Source organism: Pipra filicauda, unplaced genomic scaffold (genome assembly GCF_003945595.2).
Source record: "Pipra filicauda isolate LSUMZ 115617 unplaced genomic scaffold, ASM394559v2 scaffold115_size4368891_pilon, whole genome shotgun sequence".
Taxonomy (NCBI): domain Eukaryota; kingdom Metazoa; phylum Chordata; class Aves; order Passeriformes; family Pipridae; genus Pipra; species Pipra filicauda.
The window spans coordinates 3,807,652-3,830,697 of record NW_024103607.1 but is presented as its reverse complement, the minus strand read 5'-3'; the positions used below and the strand labels follow the sequence as shown (position 1 = coordinate 3,830,697).

The following is a 23,046-nucleotide window of genomic DNA, read 5'->3' as shown; positions in this document are numbered from 1 at the left end:
ATGGGTTTGTTTTTTGTTCCCACTGATTTATGAAAATGTTGATGTGAGATTTAAAGGAGACATTGTGCATGTGAGGCTTCTGTGTGGAAACAGAGATAGTATTTGCAAGCTGATGAAATTTATTCATCTGGATAGCCTAAGTGATGTGACCTGTCAAGGTAATGAATGAAGTATTGTACTTAGGCAGGAATATTACAATGGCTACTGTATGCAGAGATGATGTTTCTTAAATTGAAAAACAGGTTTATTAATGGTGTTCTTATAAATACAGGACTAATCTAGGATTCTGCTACCATGTTTAATTAACAGGTCAGCTATTAATGATTCATGCAGTTCAGATTGCAAAGTGAATGATGGTCAATTTTCTGCAGTGCTATGTTCACAGCTGTGAAAAGGTGGTTGCAAACCTCAGAAAGCTAATTCAGAAACATAGATCAATATTTGATTCTATCTTTTGCTGGTGTTAATTTAGTAGAAAGAGGTGTTCCCATATTCCTAGCCTTGTTTATGATTTAAGCTTCCTGCTTATTTATTTGAAAATATTATTCTTTGCCAAAAAGATAGTTTAATCTGATAATTTTTTATCATGGGGAATTTCTTGGGAGTAAACAGTCCATTAAAATATATGTTGCTGCTCAAGTCTTGAAATTCTTAAGTTACTTGGTACAAACCCAGGGATGGGTCTCCAGTTTTCCTGAGGAGAAGGGCATCTGTAGTTCCGGGAGCTCAGCTGTGTGCTCCCGCTTTAGGTGTCTGGAAGCTGTCCATCCAGACGCACACATGAAGGCAGATAGCAGAAGTACTGGACTGTGACAGCCACAGCAGCAGACATGAGTGGCTGCAGTGTGATGTGTGACCCCTGTGGTATTGTCTTGAACCATATGTAGTGCAGCACAGATGGCAGAAGTGTGGAAAGGAAACCCGATGGGAAGTTTGACTGATTTATCTGCAATTGCCTCTTCTCCTTTTGTCTCGTCATTAGTGGTATACTGAGGAAATGGGACAATAAAGACACGCTTTGAGAGGGTATAATGGTCCAGCAGTGAAAAATGTTAATGAGGTGTTGGAAAAAAAGCTTTTGGGAGTGGAGTGTTCGCATATCAATATATATTTCCTTTTCAATGGGAAAGGTTCCCTGATATTAATGGCGTGGCCATGATTTAATGAAAAAGGTGCTGTCTTTCAGCTCTAAACAGACATAAAATGGGAAGAGAAATGAGAAGAAAAATGTGATTGTTCTGTATTTAAAGTATACATTAGTAGACTTTATGAGCTGTGAGTGTAGTGGACAAAAGGATGTATTAAGTGATGCAAAATAGGTCCCAAGAGGTTAATTTAATGCTTAGAGCCTAGGCAAAAAAACCCAAACCCTTTAAACTTGCATAGATTGCAAAATTTCCAGTCAAGTGACACAAAGGAAAAACAGAGAAACATTTGGAGGCCTGTGTGAAGTGCTGTTTATGCTGGAACTGTTGTTCAAGGCTGGTGCCTGGCCAGCTTTAGTCAGGGCAGACTAAAAGCTCTGACATTTGGCCGGAGCTCATTGCTGGGCATAGCTGAGATAATCTGAACTACTTTATCACTAGGTAGCTGATCCAATGAGCTGCTTTAGGGTCCTAAATATTGTAGTAGCCTCTAAAAGATCATCCTTTCCACTAGATTGGTTACCCATAGCTTAATATGACAGACACAGCTTCTTCTGCAAGGAAGGTAAGAGAGAAACTTTAAAATCCATTCAGTTAGCTGACTCTTTCATCATCTCCAGGGCCAGTCTGCACTGTCTGTCTGTCCTTGCAGAGCTAAGCTTATAGAAAACGGTGTTCTCTCACTTTCCTGGGCCATATATGCAAGAACAAATGCATGATGGTGCAGAAGAGATGAGTTACTGCATGTCATGAAGTTACATATTTTATTTTCCTTGTTAATTTGTGATGGCATATGAGGACAAATTATTTAAAAGGGTTTTCCATAATAGTGGCTGTTTCTCTTGAGTATGGATTAAATTATTCTGGAGATCAGACACTGTTCTTATTTGGTTCCCTCGAATAGTAGTAGGAATTTTTTATTTTAAGTACCTGATCATGATGTGGCTATGCCTGTAACAAAGACCAAAATCATACGTTTTGCTTGGGGAAAGGATCTGTAGCTGCCTTTCTTCCTTCTCTTTACCATTATACAACATATTAAAGAACTTGCATCCTTCAGGCTCTGTTCTCTTTTCCAAATATGGAGATGAGACTGTACCCTGGAGTAGATGTTTGAGCCACTTACATCCCTATGCTGCACAGAGGTGTGTGATGCTGCAGAACTCAGTTGATGGAGGGAGCAGGCTAAAGGGGGGAATACTTGCTACATGGTGCATTCAAATGTAATCTTCATTGTCATTCTGAGCATTGAATGGTTCAGCTAAGCATATGGAATTTGCAATGAAATGCTGCCCAAAAGAGTCCATAAATGTTTTATGGTGCCTTGGTTGGTAAGGGGTAAGAAATTTTTAAAGCAGAACATGCTGCCCTGTCTGTGCCTCCTGATCAACTGACAGACAAATAGAAATGGGTGCAGCTGCAGCAGCTTGTATTCTTATGGCTGTGAAGTGCTTGGATGCAGATTCAATCCAAAATAAAGCTGTCCCAGAGCAAGGTGCCACATAGAGTAACACAATATATGTGTATTAGGCTTCAGTCAAAGCATACCAGCTCACCATGCTGGAAAATTATTTGACTAATGGTTTTAAAAGTTATTTTGCCCAAGTTAAATATGTACTAACTGAACATCGCTGACTCCAGCTCAAGTATCAATTGATTTTTTAGGTTAGACCTGCCTTGTAAAAGGTGACTGGTTGCTTCCTTCCAATACCGGGTACCGCTGATTGGGAAGATGTGCAAGGGAGCTGAGTCCTAACTTTCCTTTCCCATTCTCTCAAATATGGAATAATAGAGAAATAGGGCTAGAAAACTTGGAGAAATTCTGTACTTTATCTCCTCGCTCCAAAGAAATAATAATGTCGTCTTATTTTTTCTTAGCCAATATTTGTCTAATTGTGCAGAAGCTGTGAACCTCAAAAGCAGGACTTCTAGGAGCAGAAGCTCAGTGAATCAAACTGCAAATGTGGATGGATCAAACTGCATTTGATGATCTGGAAGAATCACAGAATTGTTAAAGTTGGAAAAGACGTCTAAGCCCACTGAGTCCAACTGTTAACCCAACACTTCCATCTTCATCACTAAACCATGTTCCCAAGTGCCACATCTAGACATTTTTGAACACTTCCAGGGATGGTGACTCCACCACATCCCAGGGCAGCCTGTTCTGAAGCTTGATTATCTTTTTGGTAAAGAAATTTTTTCTAGTATCCAATCTAAACCTACCCTGGTGCAACTTGAGGCCATTTCCTCCTGTCCAGTCACTTGTTACTTGGGAGAAGAGACGAACTGCCACCTCACTACAACTCCTTTCAGGGAGTTGTAGAGAGTGATAAGGTCCTCCCTGAGCCTCTTTTTCTTCAGGCTAAACAACCCCAGCTCCCTCAACTACTCCTGAAAGGACTTGTGCTCCAGATCCTTCTGGACACGCTTCAGCACCTCAATGTCCTTCTTGTAGTGAGGGGCCTAGAAATATACAGGGGATTTGGGTGCAGCCTCACCACTGCCAAGTACAGGGGGACAATCACTGCCCTGCCCCCACTGGCCACACTATTTCTGATACAAGCCAGGATGCCATTGGCTTTCTTGGCCACCTGGGCACACTGCTGGCTTGTGTCCAGCACCCACCTGTCTTTTTCCACCAGGCACCTTTCCAGCTGTTCTGCCCCAAGCCAGGAGCGCTTCATGGTGGTGTTCTGAGCCAAGGGCAGGACCTGACATTTGGCCTCGTTGAACCTCATACAGTTGGCCTTGGCCCATGAATCCAGCCTATCCAGATCCCTCTGCAGAGCCTTTCTGCCCTCCAGCAGATGGACACTTCCATCCAGCTTGGTGTCATGTGCATACTGATTGAGGGGGCACTCAATTCCATTATCCAGATTGTTGAGAAAGATATTAAACAGACTGGCCCCAATACTGAGTCCTGGGGAACACCCACTTGGGACTGCTGCCAGCTGTACGCAAATCCATTCACCACCACTCTCTGGGCCTGCCCATCTTGACAGTTTTTTACCCAGGAAAGAGTATACCTGTGCAAGCCATGGGAAATAGTGTCAAAGACTTTACTAAAGTCTAGATAAACAAAATCCATAGCCTTTCTCTCATCCATTAGGCAGGTTATCTTGTCACAGAAAGAGATCAGAGTCAAGGGAAACCACTGAAAACAGTGCTGATAACACAGGGATGTTTTAATTATTGCTGAGGAATGCTTGCACAGAGTCAAGGCCTTTTCTGCTCTTTGTATCACCTTGCAAGGGACCAGGCTGGGGTGCACAAAAAGTTGACCCAAGGGATATCCCATGGGATATCCCATGTCATATGGCATCATGCTCAGCATGGGGACGGTGGGCGAGGGGGACACTGCTCAGGGACTGGCTGGGCATCAGTCAGTGGAGACCAATTGTTTTCATTTGTATCACTTGTCTGTCTTGGGTTTTTATTTCTCTCTGTTATTTTCCTTTCATTATTTATTATTATTATTATTACTAATTTATTTTAATATTCAACTATTGTTATCTCAACCCACAAGTTTTCTCACTTTTACTCTTCTCCACATTGTGCTGCTGAGGGAGTGAGCAGCAGCTGTGTGATGCCAACTTGCTGGCTGGAGTTAAACCATGAGAGTCCTTTTTGGTGCCTGAATAGGGACTTGAACAGTTGGAGATGATAACAGACTGACCAGAGAGCATTAGAAGGGATTTATATCTGTTAACATTTGCAGATCATGATATTGATTCATCTGTTTTTGATATTAATTTGTCTGATCTGTGCCATGCTTTTTTTTTTTCGGCTGTATGTTTTAAAGATTGATATTGGCTTTTGCAGTTTGCTATGTTCTGTAGTGTCTTGCCTGAGAGATGTGTTACTAAAACACTGACCTTACACTTAATCTGGCATTTTGACTCTGTATAAATACATTACTCTACTTGGGGTACCATCTCATGGAGGCAATTAACAGTTATATTTCCTCTTCAGAGAGGTTTTTTTCTGGAGGAAATACAGAATGGTTATGTGAAAAGGCTACAAAGGATGTAGATCTGAAGCTGTTAACTTCTTGTTAACACTTGTTGAGTTAACAGCAGCAAGAAGAATGTAAGGTTAGCATCAGGGCCAGCAAAGAAACGTGAGAGGCAACGCTGTGGGTTAGTTTTCAAAGGGATGCTCTGACTCAGTGTTACCACTTTTTCTGTGGGAGGTTCTTGTGTCAAGTTGTTCAGGTGTCACCAGCAGCAGGCTTAGTCAGAATTGACAGAACTTGCCATCAGCTCAGTGTCAGACTGTGTGCATCTGTGACTGTCTCCATCCCTAGGTAAAGCTCTCCCACAGGTTAAGCAGTCCTATCCTGCTCTTGCTGTTCCTCTCACCCTCAGCCTTCTTCACATAGAGAAGCTGAGCTCATACAGGTTCCTTCCCTTGCCTTGCCTCTGACCCCATGCCAGAAGTGTGAATTCTGCCTTGGTTGGAGTCACGTGCCAGATTCATGTGGGATAAACTTGGAGAATCTGAATCTACAAGTTCTGGGAATCCAATGCGAAATCAGCACATCAGCTCATCAGCAGCAGTTCTGACAAAAAGTTTTTGCTGCTTAGTTAAGCATCTCCACATATTCGGAGGGAAACGTTATGCAAATGCATACTCTTTTTTGAGGAAATTCATATTCTGCCAATTCTGTAAATGCTACATCTTAGAAAATGAAGAATTATATGAATTTGTTAGTTTTGTTTGCTTTTCAGTCTTATGGTAGACAACATTTGACTATGGAACCCTGTACCATTTGCATTTTTAAATTTTTGCTCTCTTGGATTACCAAGAATTTTCTTAGTTATTGCTTGAATATCTAATCCTCTTTGTAGTTTCCTGAATATGTTCACATAACTGAACTTGTGCATATTAACACTAAAGCAGGTGCCCCTCATATAATGGTTACATTTGTCTTCTCGTTTTCAATTTCAAAATGCTTGTTTTTAACACTCAAAAATTTGCCTCCTGGATTTATAATGTGCTGCTCTTATCTTAAAGTTTTTGGATGAGGAAGAAAAGTGAGGAAATTAGTTTAAAGTATGTCTTCTGTAAGGAAATTTTGAAAAGCGAAGGGGCAAAACCAGCTCTTGCATATTTCTCGGTCACTCTAGTGTTACATGAGGGTGTACAAAGCCAGAAATGCAGGAAGGAGTAGGCAGGACAAAACCTCACATGAACTGTAATATATAGTCCTGTTTCATTAAACTGTTGTGTTGTTATTATAAAGCTTTGTCTCAGAGGGCTCTGAATCCAATGGTGTGATGAATTGCCCTTAGTGCTAGGTAACCTTTTTAGGAAATTATGATAATGTACAGCTCATTTCAGCATTGTTCCTCACAATGCCTTTTGCAAGGTATAGACAGCAAGGTAGGAGAGATCATATTTCCTGACATAATGCTTCTCTAATCTATCTACTACAGTGTTTTCCACACTTTCTCCCACCCTTGTCCTCAAAAACAACTGTCTCACCCATTCTTCTTTGATTAATGACTGCTCTAGGTTTACACTTAAGCTCTGTTTTAAAGAATCTGACTTGACTCTTACAGAAACTCGAACTATTATTTTAGAATAATAATGCTTTCTTTCATCATCCTCAAATCTCAAAGCACCAGGCTGTTGGCCAGCTTCCTTTCTTGATGCATTGTAATGATACTTTTTTTGCCAGAAACAGAGCATTGCATTCTCATCTGAGTTAAAAAACATCTTTCAGTGAAGATGTTGCTGTACTTTTAGAGTAATGTAGAACCTCATGCCAGGTCTAAGTTCACATGCTCTTAGCATGAGGTATTCCTATAAAGTCAGTGTTAAACCTCCTATTGATTTCAGCACTGCCAGGATAAACTGATATGCTGAAGAGTAATGAATGAAAATTCACAAACATATCCACAGTATCTCTATTTGATCAACCTAATAACCTACTAATGAATGGTTTGCAGACATGTCTTATTCCAAAAGGTCATGTATCATAGTTAATTTATGCTCAAGGGAATAAATGTTTATAAAAAAACTCACCATTGTCTGCGGTTTTTTTCAGACATTTTGTTCTACTCTTGCAAGCATTTTCAATTAAATATGTTCACATTCAAGAAGATTAAAAATTGCTATAATCCTAGTTGAACTTGGAATTAGCCTTTTCTCCAACTGCTGTGCAGCATTTACAGTAATGAATTCCACAGCAGCTTTTTGACAAATATATTTGTTCTTTCCATGCCAAATCTATTAATAGTACTTGTCTATGCTGCTGTATTTTTATAACCAAGAATAATGTGTTTACTCATTTTACTCAAGTTTTTCTTGATATTGAAATCCATTGTTCATGACACCCTTGTTAGCAAAATGCAGTGAACTTGGTTCTCATGCATCCAGAAAGGATAGGTGAATCAGGAAGGAGATCAGGAACGCTTACAGAGCAAGTATGGTACCTTGGCTGGTAGGGACTTGTTTCCTAGCTCAGTTCTGGAGTCTTTCACTTGGCACCTGGGAAACAAAAAGGTCTACGAGCAGCACTGTTATTCCTCTCTTGAGGGCACTGTTCCCTTTGATGGTCTGGATTTCTTCTGCACATTTTTTCTTCTTCAAAGGAAACAAACAGTCCTTGCTACCGATGTGTGTAGCTCTTCCTCCATTTGTTCCTTGAAGTCAAACATATAGCAGAGCACTTTGCTTATCCTGCTTCAAGTAAACAGGTCACTCATATTCTTCTTTCTCTTTTCAGTCTTTTTAGTATTCTCGAATGGCTGCTTCAGGTCCCCTAGTATGAAACATCAAGGTCTGGCTGTAACATTGTACACATTGCTTACAGGAGTCTGCTGTGCAGGGTCTCTGCCTGAGCTTTGTCCTATAGTATTTAGGACCAGACTGAGCAAACTTCAGGGTTTTTTGTGTGGCCTGAGGATTTTCAGGCTCTTACCTGGCCAAGCTATCTGTCCAAGTACTGGCTGCTTTGGCAAGAGAAAGGTTCAGCTATGTAGTGCATTAAAAAAGGTGCAAAAACTGGAATCAAAAACTCTCCTTCAGCTAAGTTAATGAAAACCAGAAAGATAATGAGTACTAATAATATATAAAGCAACTGAAAGTAAAGCCTGGAGCCATACTAGAAGGTTCAGCAAGTGTCTAATATGAACAGCCTCTCTTGAATTATCATGAATTTATATGCTGCATAACTAAAGGAAATTCAGTCTGTCAGGATGAGGTAATGTCAGCCTACTGATTTGTGCTACATAGCCATCATGCTGCTGATCCAGTGTTTGGACTGTAAAACCAGGAGTTGCTTTGTTGTGGTCTTCAGAGATCTAAGTTTAACTTTGGCTGTGCCCCAGGTGTTCTGTTGGCAGAGTTTGTAAGTTCTTGATTTTTCCCTTTCTTTTTTGAATCAGTGAAGTTGCTGTCTTGAGGAAGGTAGAATCCAGATAACAGAAACCCATATATAGGGTAACTGAGAAGACATTTCTGGAGCCATTTCTTCAATTCATTCCACCCACAATAGAATCATATGCTTAGGCTACCCTGGTCTTCAACAACTTAAGAAAAAGTAATCTGTCAGCTCACCCTGTTATAAGATTCCTATTCATCCAAAATCAATCTTTTAATAATGAGGTCTAGATAATGATGAGCTGCATGAGTTGCCTTGGTAACGTACTGCCTCAAAAGTCTTATGTATAGCTTTAGGACTTGCAGGGGGGATGGAAAAAAATAATCAGTATGCAGAGAAATATCCATGTTTGTCAAAGGGAGAGAACTTTTTGTCTCATCAAATTCCAGGAAAAATCTTATTTGTTAAAGTGGACTATAAAAACTATGGTGATGCTGGATCCAGCTTGTGTGAAATTAGGTGCTTTTTTTCTTTCAGACAAAACCAAAATCTGGCTCTAATTAGAACAAAAAATGCAGCGCAAATGTGATCTCTTTTGGTTATCGTATAAAGGCCAGATCCCGAATCAAATATTTCTTTCTGTAGGTGAGGTGCAGAAGGGAGTATCACTAGCTCTACTGTATTTCCTTTCTCTTATGAGGAAGGAAAGTCTTCAAAGCACAAGAATCAGTGGTTTTACCAATAGCAAAAAATGCTATTTTTAAAAACATGTTAGATCACCTAGTTTGCAATGACCAGCTGTGTGCTCTTATTTAGCAGCATTTCAGGGGCTCTGGCATTTCCTGGCCACTTTACCTGGAAGAGCATGTGTGCATGGTTTCCTAAAAAGCTTTTTTTTCATTGGTGATGAGTTTTTAGGAAGACAGATAGAAATCCAAGACTTCTGTGGAGCTTTCTCTGTCTCCTAAAGAAGCCTAGCAGTTCGTAAAGTTAAGAGGCTAACTCTGAAACAGGTATTTCTCCACTATCTTTCCTATAAATAATGATGTATTAAGGATCTGCTTTTGTGTTAAGTTGTGGAGTGTAGCCTTAAAAGCTTTTTTTAAAGGTTTATTCCTGTCATAAGGTTAGAATGTAAAGAGTTGGCTGGAGCAAACAGCAGGCTAGGGTTTCTGAATAGATGAAACTATACACAAGAACAAAAGAATTTAATTAAATCCAAATTGTGCTTTAAATTAGAGTTGTGCAATTGTGGAAGAGTAGTATAACCTCATATTTTACAATGCCTCTCTTTTTAGTAACAGATCTGTAGCAGGGATAATAATTTTGAGTCAGGAATTTATCTGATACCATTTGATTGCTTGGTACTCTTATCAGTCCCTCCAATTGCTCAGCTGCTAGTGTGTATTTAGCAATTTCTTCCTTGCCTGTTATCCACCTTGTGTATTTTCTGCCTGGCTTTGGTTGCCTTGTCTGTCAGCTGTCTGCCCCTAAGAGGGCTAAATATGTCGATTATGAAATACAAATAATGATTCACTCAACTCAAAACAACTGCAAAGAATATCTGTTTTTAGTGCTGGTATAGCTACTTCCAAACAATGAGTGTGTATTAGTAGAATCTTCTTTATGGGCTAAATTTGTTTGTGGAGTAAAGTTGAATTTTAGTCTTGCCCATATTGGGTAGGTATTCCACAAGTAAACTCCTTCTATAGTAGTGCTCAGACCAGATCCATTACTTTAAATCAGAGGAGGTATCAAATGCACTGATTTTGGCAAATTGATTTGAGTAATGCTTTCAGCATATTTCATCTGTAGATACTGATTAGGCCCTAGGTGGGTTAAAGAGATACCGGGCACATTCACCATGTTATAAGGGGCAATCAAAATCCCACAACTTTAGCATGGTGAGTCAAATCATATTAACTGTGCCATAGCAAAGCTAGATGTTCATTTCAATGTATTGGAATCAATGTAACAACTTCACCACATCAAAGCACAAATAAAAATATATATTTGATAAATGACTAATAAACAGAGCCATTGACAGAAACACAAGGAATGAAGCTGTAGGGAAAACACTAACAATACAAAGTGGTGATCCTGTTACATTATCTATTTCGTTATCTTGTTGAATGCCTGAAGAAAATTAGGCTTGGTTTTGATGGCTCTTGGTTTTTATAGATATTTTCATTATTGTAACAACTGATTTTAGTTAGTTTTCTGTGTTTAGTCATCACTAGATGCCAAACATACTAGTCTAATTATTGTGTCAAGTTCAACTATATGAGGAGGTATATTTTTTCAGACTAATTTTATATTAATTTGGTATATAAACAAATTATACAGTACTAAGCGATTTTAGGAAAAAGTACCCTTTCATTTTAAAGGCCTATTTAATGTTGTGAATTGACAAACGTAAGTGTGAAACAGTATAGCCTTTTCTTCATTTGTTTTGTTAATAATGCTATTCTGTTGTCAGCATGTACAGGTAAGGGAATAAAGATATGAAAGTAGAAGTTTGGAGGACCTGATCTAGCAAGGAAAGATGAACAGGATTCAGTTTGCCCTAATGGACTCTGTTAAAAAAAAAAAGAAAAAGAAGAAGAAAAAGGGCTATGAGATCTTAAGCAACACCACATTATGCAGTGATGGTAATCTTTGATGATATAATAAATACCTGTGTGCCATTAAAGGCAGTCCATTGCATGTCTGTGTTGGTTCATGTTGATCAAGAAAGAAGGGTACAATCAATCAAAACCAATATAATGTCATAGCAATATATGTCAAGCCTAAAATAGCAACTCTAATAAAGATCTTTAAATACAAATAAAGATATAGTCAACAGTTTTACTGGGTAGGGACTAACTTGCAATCTCGTAATTTTCTGCTTGCACAGCTTGCCTGGTGTGACTTGATGATTGATTATGTTGGCATCAGTTTATTTGCTGACAACCCAATTTGTCTGTTTGAATCACCCATTTTATCAAGCTAATTTTCTGTTGTTGCAATACTGTCCACTGATTTAAAAAAAAAAAAGAAAAAAGGCTGCTCAAACTGTTGAATGCTTTTCATCCAGTGTGTTCTACAAATCTCAAGGTATATTTGCTGTTTTTTACAGAATAAATGCCTGAGAGTCTCAGCAAGTTAAATTCCATTTGTACAGAGCTGCATCTCTGCTGGAAGAATACAAAGGTACCCATGGGTGCATTTTAAAGAAATTATATGTAGGGATTGGAAACTTTATGTAAAATCAGAGCTGTCATTCATCTCATTTGGTCTAAACTAAAAAATAACTGAAATTGAAACTGAGATTATATTATATGACCTTTTGTTTTACTTCAGAATAGTCTGACTGGCAGCCCATGTTGCAGATATAACTGGATATAAAATGGTTTTTGAGATGTGGCTTTGCTCAGAAGGTGGAGATAAAGAAAAATGATTCCTGGCATTTTATGGAGCCCAAAGCTGTCAAACCATTCTAATGTGACTGTGTATCCCTTAAGACTAAGGTCTGTGAAGCATCTACTGCATCTGTGGGTTTATGGCCCTGGGAAATGCCAAGTCTGGAGAGAATCCCAGGTTCCCCAAAGGTGACATCTGCCCTTAGCAAAAGCAAGGCTGTGCTGCTGCACTTGTGTATGATGGTTCTGTGATTTGGAATTAGTGTTACAGTCTCGTAAGTAACTCAAATGTTGCTCTTATTCTAGCAGTTGCATTGGGTTTGCATGGCCAGATTTTGATAGAAGGAGGACTACAGAGGCAGCTTCTATGAGAAGCTGCCAGAAGCTTCCCCCTTGTCTGACAGAGCCAATGCCAGCTGGCTCCAGTGGGGACCAGGTGCTGGACAAGGGCTGAGCCATTGGTGATGGTGGCAGCACCTCTGGGATAACATCCTTAAGAAGAGGAAAAGAAAAAAACAACCCGCTGTGGAACAACAGCCAGAAGAGTGAGGATATGTGAGAGACACAGCCCTGCAGACACTCAGGTCAGTGAAGAAGGAGGGGAAGGAGGTGCTCTGCTAAAGCAGAGATTCCCCTGTAGACTGTGGTGAGGCAGCTGTGCCCCTACAGCCCATAGAGGTCTGTAGTGGAGCATAGATCCACCTGCAGCCCATGGAGAGCCCCATGCCAGAGCAGGTGGATACCCAAAGGAGGCTGTGACCCTATGGAAAGCCTGTGCTGGAGCAGGTTCCTGGCAGGAACTGTGGACTCATTGGAGATAGGAGCCCATGCTGGAACAGGTTTGCTGGCAGGACTTGTGACCCCATGCTGAAGTAGGCTGTTCTTGAAGGACTGTACCGTGTGGAAGGGATCCATGCTGAAGCAGTTCATAAAGAACTTTAGTTCTTTATGGGAAGAACCTGCTTTGGAGAAGTTTGTGCCATTGCTGAGACCTGGGAAGCGAAAGGGAAGTGAGAGTGACATTTCAGTGTCCCTTATGAACCTTCATATAGATTTAGAGTAGGCTGCTAGTGACATTTAGATTTGTTTATTGTTAAGTTGGATTTGGTTTTATTTGTGGATTCATAGTTTTGGGATTATTTAAAGGTTAAGCATTCATGTGGAATCTGTACTAGTGCTACTGTCCTATTCGTTGTTTTTCCAACGGTGTTCATGGGACACATGTCTCTGGGAGTGATGCTGAGTATCTCCAAATATTCATGCCCTGTTCTTGGCCATGAGTTTGTAGTCCCTGTATGCACAGATAGCTCCCATTTGGCCCCTGCTTGTAGTCCATCAGATGAAAGCAGATAATGGCAATGTGATCTGAAGAATTAAATACTTTACTGAGAGGATGAAAGGGATGACTGACAGCAGACAAATTACTAATGTTTTACTTTACTTAGATGCGTTTGCAGTGTACTAACTGTAGGAGTTCCAGCAAAGGTCACTAGAAATTGTGTATTTAGACGAAATAACCTCTCACATTAGGCAGAATGTAATTCTTTTTTTAACACCTTCTTCGAGCTCCTTACTTGTCAAAGAGAAAACTAAATATATAAAGAGAATTAAAACTAAATATATAAATAGAATTAATATTGTAAGTTGCCTGGAAGCATAGAGCCATCAGAAATTTTGTTAAGAGAGCAATCACTAGCTATTTGCACTACTGTAAGAGTAGTCCATAAGCAGAAAACTCTAATTTCCTAGCAGTGTGTAGATATGAATTAATTGTTTTCCTGTTTAGTATCCTCCTTCCCACCCATCGTCCCTATTTGACCTGATCCCCAGGGCCCCCGCTCCCCCCCTGTGCCAAAGCTGGCTTCTCGATGCTGTCAGTGGAAACACCTATTGTAGTATCATTGCTGATTGTATATTGTCTCCTGGAAATTGCAATAACTGTTTTTTGGTTGAGGAAAAAATCAAAGCCATGTTACAGGAAATAGTAATAGAAACCCATTTGCCCATTGTACACAATTAATGCTGGTTTTTTGCTGTTGAGGCATGATGGAATTTATTTTACAGCAGTTTCATAACTCTTGTGTTTTCTTGTAGTCAGGAACTGAAACAACTTGTACTCAAAAATACTTTTTTCCATCTTCCCTTTCATTCAACACCTTTTCCTTGATATAAGATAAATAAATCCCCAACCAAAATGCTGGTTTCAGACCTGAAGGGGAAAGAAATTATAACTATTTGTTGCAAGTCCATGCAGAGATGATGTGGTACATCTCAGATCACAAACCTTAGTGTGTTATAGTAAGGTGGCAGTAACTTGAATTTCAGCTGTGAAGCTGTTTCACAGATGTGTTTTACACTTAGCCTAAGTGCTAAAGCAGTGTTTAACTTTTGAGCTTAGGCACAGTGAGATCTGAAACAGATGTTATTAGGTAGGTAGAAGGAAGTGTCCTGGTATGTTACTGCATTCAGAGATGTGTTGAGTCCTAAGGTATTACTAGTCTCCGTGCTGCTTTTCTGTGTCAAGTGTGGTCAGAACCTCGGTGTTTTATGGGGCTTGTCCAAGTGTCTGAGGGCAAATAAACTTCTCTTCTTAGAAACCATTTAGGTCAAGCTGTGGTGCAACCTAGTTCCAACAGAAGTGTTTCGTCTGTGAGTAAGCACAGTTGTGAAGTAGTTGCCAACTTGTGAAGATAAAGACTCATTCAATGAGACAGTTTCGGCTCCCACTCATACTATTGCCCTGGATGGTTGCCTAGTCTCCTCACCATGATCCAAATCTGTGTTTGGGGATGCCCTGATTTGCATAGTATTGATGTGATAGACTTTGGAGTTTTAAAGACTCTGTTGCTTGCTGCACCAGAGATCCTGCTTTTGTTCTCATGTGTTGTTTTGCTTCGAGTTTCATTTTATACAAACTGAGGAGACATACTGCGTCCATTTAGTAATTCAGAATACACTGCAAGTCCCCACTGATTGTGGGAAGGTTGTGGAAGCAGAAGCTGCGGAAGCATCACTGCCTGCCTTCTGACAGGCTCAGCCCTGCATCCCTTCTGGAGACAAAGCACCGTCCCTCTCACTTACTAGCCACCAGCCAGTTTGCTGGTTTCCTAGGGAGGCATGGTGGGGGGGAGAGGGTCTCTACTGTCTCCAGGCCACATGATCTGATGGGAAAGCTCCTTAAACTGAGCATGTGTGTGCTCCCATGCTAACACGGTCTGATTTGTGATTTGCATATGCTTGCTTACAGGAGGCAAAAATGCAGGAATGCTGGGGAAGCCCTGAATTTTGGGGTTGAGAGTAGTGCTGTTTATTTTTCTGGTTGATCAAGTGTGTCCAAATGCAGTAGTTGGACTTACAGTCAAAATATATTCTAGCTTTAAATTTGAGGTAGTAGGTAATTTTTATAATCAAGCCAAGACCACTACAAATTAAATACTGTGAAGGTTATGCCAAAAGATTGCTATATACAGAGTTAAAAATAGTGATGTTAAACCAGTAGCTTAATAGTAAGAAGCAGAGATCAATATACATTAAAATGTGTTATATGCACCAGGCAGCTATTCACCATCTAGTGTGAGGTGAGCAGCATTGCTTGGCTAGCATGTTTCCATGTTGCAGAGTTGCTATGGCAATATCAAACCAATGAATAAACCACATCACAGAGACAGGGAGGTGAGTAAGTGTGAAATTGATTCAGTGGCAAACAGGAATATGTGGGAGCGAAATTGGTCAAGATAAAATTTGTGGTAGGAATATCTATTTATTTTCACATTTCAATAATTCATTGTAATGACTTTTTTAAGAGATTGAAATCTTGTAGGTATTTTCTTCACCATAAACTCTTATGTATTTTTCATCTGATGCTATGTATGTGTTTCAGCATATATAAGGCATTTAATCTATTAATAATGAATATAGCTAAATATAAAAAGTACATAATATTTTTTAAAAATGAAATAATTGGTAGTCATATAAAATCTAGGTGAGGTAAACTCACTTGATTATAAGTTTTGTTACCAGCTGGTGGCTAATATTGTAGAAGTTGTATTTGAAAGCATGTTTTTACATACATCAGGCTTAAACTTGTTGTTTATTTCTGAATGTGTAGTATAGTGATAGAAGCCACAGATATGTCCTAGGAACACAGCATTTTGCATAGCACATTGATATAACAAAAGACAGATATCTGTACTTATAAATGGATTGCACAAATATTGATCGTGCTTCATTGCCCCGTTTTGTGATTTATGTGACCAGTGCTTGGAATGTCTAAGGAAGAATATCTTTTAGGATTTCTTTTTCCATTTATTTTAAAACCTTCTATGAGAAGAACAATTACACTAAAATGTGCTATCAACAGTATATTTCTGTTGTCTGTGGAAAATAAAATACGTATCAGGCATGTTTCTAATTAGGATTTCTGTTTTACTAATTCATCTTGGTTCGGTTGGATGATCAAATAATGATAAATGTTTTAGTCCTGGGAAAGATCCTGCTGCTGAGGAATAGAATGTTATTTTGTTATATGTGAATTATTAATGTTACAAATTGATATTTGCTTAAGACATAAAGAAATCTATTCTTAGAATATGCTAGTTTTGTGCAGGAAGTATGCTTCTGTGAGGTTTACTGCTTGTAGTTTGTACGCTATTAATTCAATCTAAACTTGCTGCTTATCTATAGCTTAAAAAAAAATCTGACATCTTACATGTGCTTTTCTGTTTCATCTCTATCTTCCCATATGAGTGTATCTCCATGTCCAAGGCCTTTTTATTTGTTCACAAACAAAAATATGTATGTAACAATGCTAAATTAAACAGCATTAAATTCAATTTAATTTTATTTTTTAAGATGTCAGAATAGTCTTATCAAGTACAGTCAATAAAATGAAGACTGTAGTTTGTCTGAAGTCGTACTCTGTCACATAAATGCTACTCTTTGGGTTTGCTACTGCTGTGGGTTTTTTTAGTTCAAAGCAGAACTGAATAGCTCAGTTTATTTACAGAACAGAAACCAATATTTGTTTGCATTTACCCTTTTGACTTAGTTTTTAGAGAACAACATTTGCCAAATTATTGGCAAAGAAGCTGCTGACCAGTGCTTTTTGCATTGGGATGGAATGATAAGGCAAAGACAAACACAGAGAGAGTGTTGACAGAACACTGAAGCTTTTGTGATTTGGAGTTTTAAGGGTAGGAATAAAACTCTTCTGCGACGCAACATTTTGAAGTCCTTCAATCACATGTTTTCCTGCATTTCTCTGCAAGTTAAGCTCTGACTAAATAATGTTCCTAAATGCAGTACATGTGCTGATGAACAGCTGCATCTGAAGAGATTGTTCATTTCTGTTGTTTTCAGATATAAACAAAATCCCCGGATTAATTGATCAAACCTAAATAGATCCAAGTTAAGCAGATGCAAAAGGAAATTATATAGGCCGGGATCTAGTTTTTGTTGTACACCATATGCACATGAACTGTCTTTCTTCATTTGCCACTGACCATTTTAGCTGCGTCCAGCGTACGAGACTGGCTGCCCCATGACACCCAGCAGGGACTTTGCAGAGGCAGAGGTGTCACTGTTGCAGCTTCTGCCCCTGGCATGGCCTAGCCCACTGGTGAGCTCTCCTTGAGCTACACCCATTGCCAGGCTGGCCTGGATGAGAACAGACACACAACTGAAATAGTAGAAATGTTTTCTTCGAGGGAAAGTGCTTTCAGAAGAGGCTTGGTTTTCCACTTACTGCTTTGATTTTCTCACTTTTGGTGCATATGGTGCCAAAAGTGCAGAAGAATTGTTGCTACTTTGAAAACAAAGGAACATCTGTTCCAAGGGGTGTCTGATTGAAAGTCTGCTTATCAGCGGTACTGGGTAAGTGGCCTTGTGTGTGCACAACCCCTGTGGCACTGCAGAAAAGTGGTTCACTTAAAGAATTCTTGGAAGATTTTTTTAAAGCCTGAGTTCTTAACCAGAGAGATATGGCTAAGAAACAAGTCTTTGGGGCAGTGAAGGAAGAAGTATCTCTTCAGAAGGCCAGAAGAACTCTCCAGATCAAGTGGGTTTCTTTTCTCAGCAATGCATATTGCTTCACCTCAGCTTTTTTATCTCCTGTAAAATGAAATTACTTATCTTAGCTTCACCGAGTATCCAAGCCAAGATAGTTTTCTGTCCCCATCTGTGAGTGGAAAAAACTATACCAAACTAGTGGTACCTCCTCTTCCTGCTCTCTGAAGCAGATGGTGTCAAGGGTTCATTTTGACAGAATCGTGTATCCAGTCTTGTAGCATCCTAGATGCTCTCTAATGTGATGAGTGTCCTATGCTTCCTCAGCAGCATCAGTGTCCCTTTGCTGGCAGTGCTCAAGGTTACAGCATGATGCTCAGGGTATATCTCTGGACCATTTTTGGATGTGTGATGCCCTGCATTGTAAATTATCTTTGTGCCAGTCCTTCCCATAAAAGGACTGGTTTGGACATAATGAATACATAGGGAAAAAAAGAAAAGCTGTTTTTACCTCAGTAGCTAACTACATCTACACTCCACTTTCTGGTCCATATACTTTGCAATATTCAACCAGATGGAAGTGGCATTTTGAGTAAATTTCTCTTTGCTTTTTCTTATACAGAATTCAACACTGATGTGCTATGGTCTGACCTCTTTTCTTATCCATTGAGGTTGGTCTTACCTTTCTCCACACAATCTCACATGCCAGCAACAAGGCATTGGGAGCAGCAGGGAGAGCCTAGCTCGCTCCACAGCACCCACAATTTACCTCAGCACAGGGGTGATAAAAGGTGGGAGCATATTCAGTGCAAGTAGAATGTTATCAAGCACTAATTCCTCTGAATAATATAGTTGTATAAAGACAAAATATTTTCAAAGAATTGTAACCTCACTGGATATGTAGCCTTGTGTAGTAACAAAACCACTTTGTTCTGTGCCAAAAGGAAACACCACACTTGCTAAAAGTCCTTATTTGTGTACAAGTCTTTGTTTCTTATACAGTTAGTCTGTGTATTTTCAGTGGATTTTGTTTTGGTTTTTTTTTTTTTTATGTACAGAGAAGGGAGGGAAAGATAGAGTCTGACCATGAGATTTTTTTCATAGAAAGAGTGTTGTCTCAGCCTTTGATATCAGCCCATTGACCTCTAGAATTATAACAGTCTGCTGTAACTTTGTATTTACCCTGAGTTACACTTTTCCATCTTCATGTGACTTTCTTTTTTTTTTTTTTTTCCAATTTCTTCAGTTTTGGGTCAGCGGCCTCTTACGAAATTCTCGATCTTTTGTTTTTCTCTGTTTTTTACCTTTTTTTGTTAGTGTTTTTCCAGTCTGGTAGACTGCTTCTGTACATTAGGTATGTAGACCCATACAAAAACTACCAGTGCTCACATATACCGATATCCTTTGGATTAGTTTCTACTGAGAAACTGGCTCGCTCCTTTTTAAGTAACTGAGGTAAGTTTTCCTTGTTCTTTGGTTTCACTTTTTCCTTTCTTAGAAGTGTGAATTCTTCTCTTTAGGAATATTTTAATACAAATTATCTCATTTGAGCACCTCAGCTAACTTTTTATTGTTAGAAAGTTTCAAGAGCAGCTTTTTGGGATTAAAGGTGAAGGCAATTTTCAATTTACTTCAAAGTGCAGAATGGGATACCCAGCTGGGACCATGGATGAGAACCATACCTGTGCCCAGTCTCCAACATTCTTTTTCTTGGAGCCATCTAGTCACTTGTCATCTGGTCGGAGCTGTCTAGTGTGGGCAAGTGGCACAGGGCAGAAGTCACAAGGAGTCCAGGAAAATCTGAGAAGCTTTTTTGGCTTTAGCTGGAGAATATGTTTTCTGGTATCCACTGAGATATTCTAGGAGAGTCCTTAGTTACTAATGAATGCCCTTTGTACCTTCTCTGGGGTTGGTGACAGTCTCTTCTCAGCTCTTTGGGGACATATGGCTCCTCCTTGAGCATAAAAGTTACCTTGGCAGCTTGTCTGTATGTTTCAGGAATATGTAGCCATTCATTTGGTAAATCACTTAGGGCAGCCCTGGGTGCCACCCACCACTCTTTCCTGCATAATTGCCAGTGGTTTCTAAGGCCTACCATCAGTCCTCTTTGGGATGCCTTGTTTCCTCTGTCATTCTTCCATGCATCTGTTTGGTTAAGGCTATATTTTCGTAAGCTCTCAGACAAGCTGCAGTGCCTGCACTTACTGCCTGTTTCTTGAGGGATCATATTAGCTGTAGATTTACTTAATTGATATAACTCTATTCCGAAAGCCTTTGTGCCAGTACGTACCACTTAAATCTATTAGCTAGATGTTCCAGCTAAATAATTATCTTTTTGTGCTGCACTACTGTAAAATGAATAAAGCAAAAAATTGGCTTATATGAGAGGTTAGGTAGTGGAAATGAGAGCACAGAAATAGTAACAAGTTTGCCTCCTTCCCTAGCAGTTAAAAGAGAATCAAAGCACAGAATCACTGATCCTGTGACTGAATTGTGACAGTTGTGCCACTACTTGGTGGTTCTTCCTACAGTCCACGAGATGCCATGATGCATCCTGCAGTCCTGGTTCCCTACTTGTTGAGACTAGAGGACCCACAGGCGTTGTCTTGACCTGTCTTTTAAGAATCGAGTGACATGAAGACTGTCAGCTCATCTGCTTATAGTTTATGAATTGAGCTGCATTAATAATGTCTTGAGTGCATAAGTTCCCAAAGAGGCACTAATTTTCTGACCTGTCAGTACCTGTATTTTTGGTATTTACTCTTTAAATTCAAATGCAACAAATTATTTTTTATGCCTATTGTAGGGAACATCATCTATTGCAAACATATTGGAACACCTCTCCTATGAGGAAAAGCTGAGAGAGTTGGCATTGCTAAACCTGGAGAAGACAAGGCTCCAGGGAAACCTTATAGAAGCCTTTCACCACTTAAAGGGGGCTTATGTGAAAGATGGGGGCAAACTTCTTATCAGGGTGTGTAGTGATAGGACAAGGGGTAATGGTTTTAAACTTAAAAGAGTTTATTTGGATTAGATACAAGGGAGAGATTTTTTACAATGATGGTGGTAAAATATTGGACTGGGTTGCTCAGAGAGGTGGTGGATGCCCTGTCCCTGAAAGCATTCAAGGTTAGGTTGGATGGGGCTCTGAGCAACTTGATGCAGGTAAAAATGTCCCTGCTCATTGCACAGGGATTGGACTAGTTGATCTTTAAAGGTCCCTTCCAACCCAAACTATTCTGTGATTCTGTGTAGGGGAATGGCCTCCAATGGATCAAAAAGCAGAAGATAAATAAATTGGTCCCCATAGTCACTGTTACAATAACCCAAAACATTGAATCAAATTTTGTGTTTTTTGAGGGTATCTTCTTATGCATTTGCAATGCCTGTAGTTAGCAGTAAAGCTGAGGTTTTAACTTTCTTCCCTTCTACATAAACATTTAGTGCCTGCTTATCTGTGGGAAAGTCACAGTTTCCTTTCAAGGCTGGTGAGAATAGATGCTACAATACCTTTTATGAGTATTGTAGTATGAGTACAGTACCTTTTAAGAGTGCACAGGAATCTAGATGGAGAGGTCCCAGAGAGAGCTTCAGGAGGGAGAAGCTGATATTTGGTCTAGTTTCCCAGCCTTCTTGAGTCTTCACTAAACTGGGCATTAGGGTATTCTGTGTTCTTGGTGGATGGTGTGGTAGGTGTGACCTGGATTACTTGGCATTAGAAAAATCTGAGGATGTGATTTTGCCAAATCAGGACTCTTGACTCTAATCCTGTATGAACTTCAAGTGCTTTAATTAAATGCTGATTATATATTCCCTTTACTATTTCTATTAGCTATAGCAGACTTCTTGTTATTAAAGTGCTATGAGCTATTGTTATTGCTCGTAAAACCTGTCACGTTCCACATTATTGCTTGGTTGAATCTCTCTCTAGTAAAAATCATACAGGACTTGGAGGCTGCCATGTAAATTAAGTGTCTGTATGTGAAAAGAGTTTTTCCTGTGAGATTTGGGCTGTCATATATAGGCCCTAATATTTACAAATATTAACATTCCAGGCTGTGAACGTAGCTGTGTCAGTTGAAATGTATTCTATTCAATAGGTCTACACTACAATAGCTTGTAGTGTAGATTATTGGTGAGAACTTACTGTCACCACAGAATATTATATACTTTTTAGAGGCATTTATTAATAAGTAAGTTGGTGTTTCTTTTTAATTGGATTAGGTAGTTTTTTTTGTAGGATTAAGCAGAATTGATAGGGTTATTTCCCTCTATCAGAGAAACATCTGACTGCTTCCTCTGTAACGTAACTTCTGAATTTACAACTATACATGGTTTTATTTGGATGAAGTTTTTCACTGAGCTGTAAATGTCTGGAAGATAAAACTTCACAGTAAATTTATTCAGTTGAATGTTTCACTGTAGCATCTAGCACTTCAGTTAAACGTTAGGTTAACTGAGGTGTCCATAGCTGTTCATTGACATATGCACTTGACTCTTGGGACAAGTTGTGGATACTTTTAGCATTTAAGTTAATTCTGAGTTAATTCTTTCAGTTGTGGCTGAAAGCAATATAGTTCATTCTTTTTGCACCTAAATAGGATTTGGAAACCTAGAATAATTTCATACTAGAGTTATTTATTGAAATTATTGTTGCTGTTGTTTTTAAAAGAGCACAAACTTCTTCACATTCTGTGCATTCTTCCAAACACTTCAGACATGAGCCAGCAATATGCACTTGCAGCTCAGGAAACCATTTGTATCCTGGACTGCATAAAAAAAGCGTGACCAGCAGGTCAAGGGAGGTGATTCTCTCCCTTTGCTCTGCTCTCATGAGATCCCAGCTGAAGTACTGCATCCAGCTTGGGGGCCCCCAGTACAAAACAAACTTGGGTTTGTTTCAATGGTCTAGAGGAGGGCTACAAAAATGATCAGAGGAATGGAACACCTCTCCTATGAGAGCAGGCTGAATTGGGGTTATTCAGCCTGGAGAAGTCTCCAGAGAGACCTTCTAGCAGCCTTCCAGGACCAAAAGGGGCCTACAAGAGAGACCTTTTACCAGGGCCTAGAGTGACAGGACAAGGGGGAATGGCTTAAACTGAAAGAGGCTTGATTTAGATGGGATAGAAGGAGAACATTTTTTACAATGAGGCTGGTGAGACAGTGG

General features: G+C 39.5%; 1 protein-coding gene across 2 annotated transcripts in view; it reads left to right on the top strand.

The window, feature by feature from the left end:
• The window catches only part of MYO16 (myosin XVI), a 361,410-nt gene that overhangs the window by 16,153 nt on the left and 322,211 nt on the right, over positions 1 to 23,046 (top strand). The window contains exon 1 of one of the 2 annotated variants that reach the window (XM_027743479.2): positions 15,577 to 15,622. The exons of the other annotated variant lie outside the window; for it this stretch is intronic. The gene's annotated coding sequence lies outside the window, so the exon portion shown is untranslated. Of the gene's footprint in view, positions 1 to 15,576; positions 15,623 to 23,046 lie in introns of those variants that run through there. 2 annotated transcript variants of the gene reach the window in all.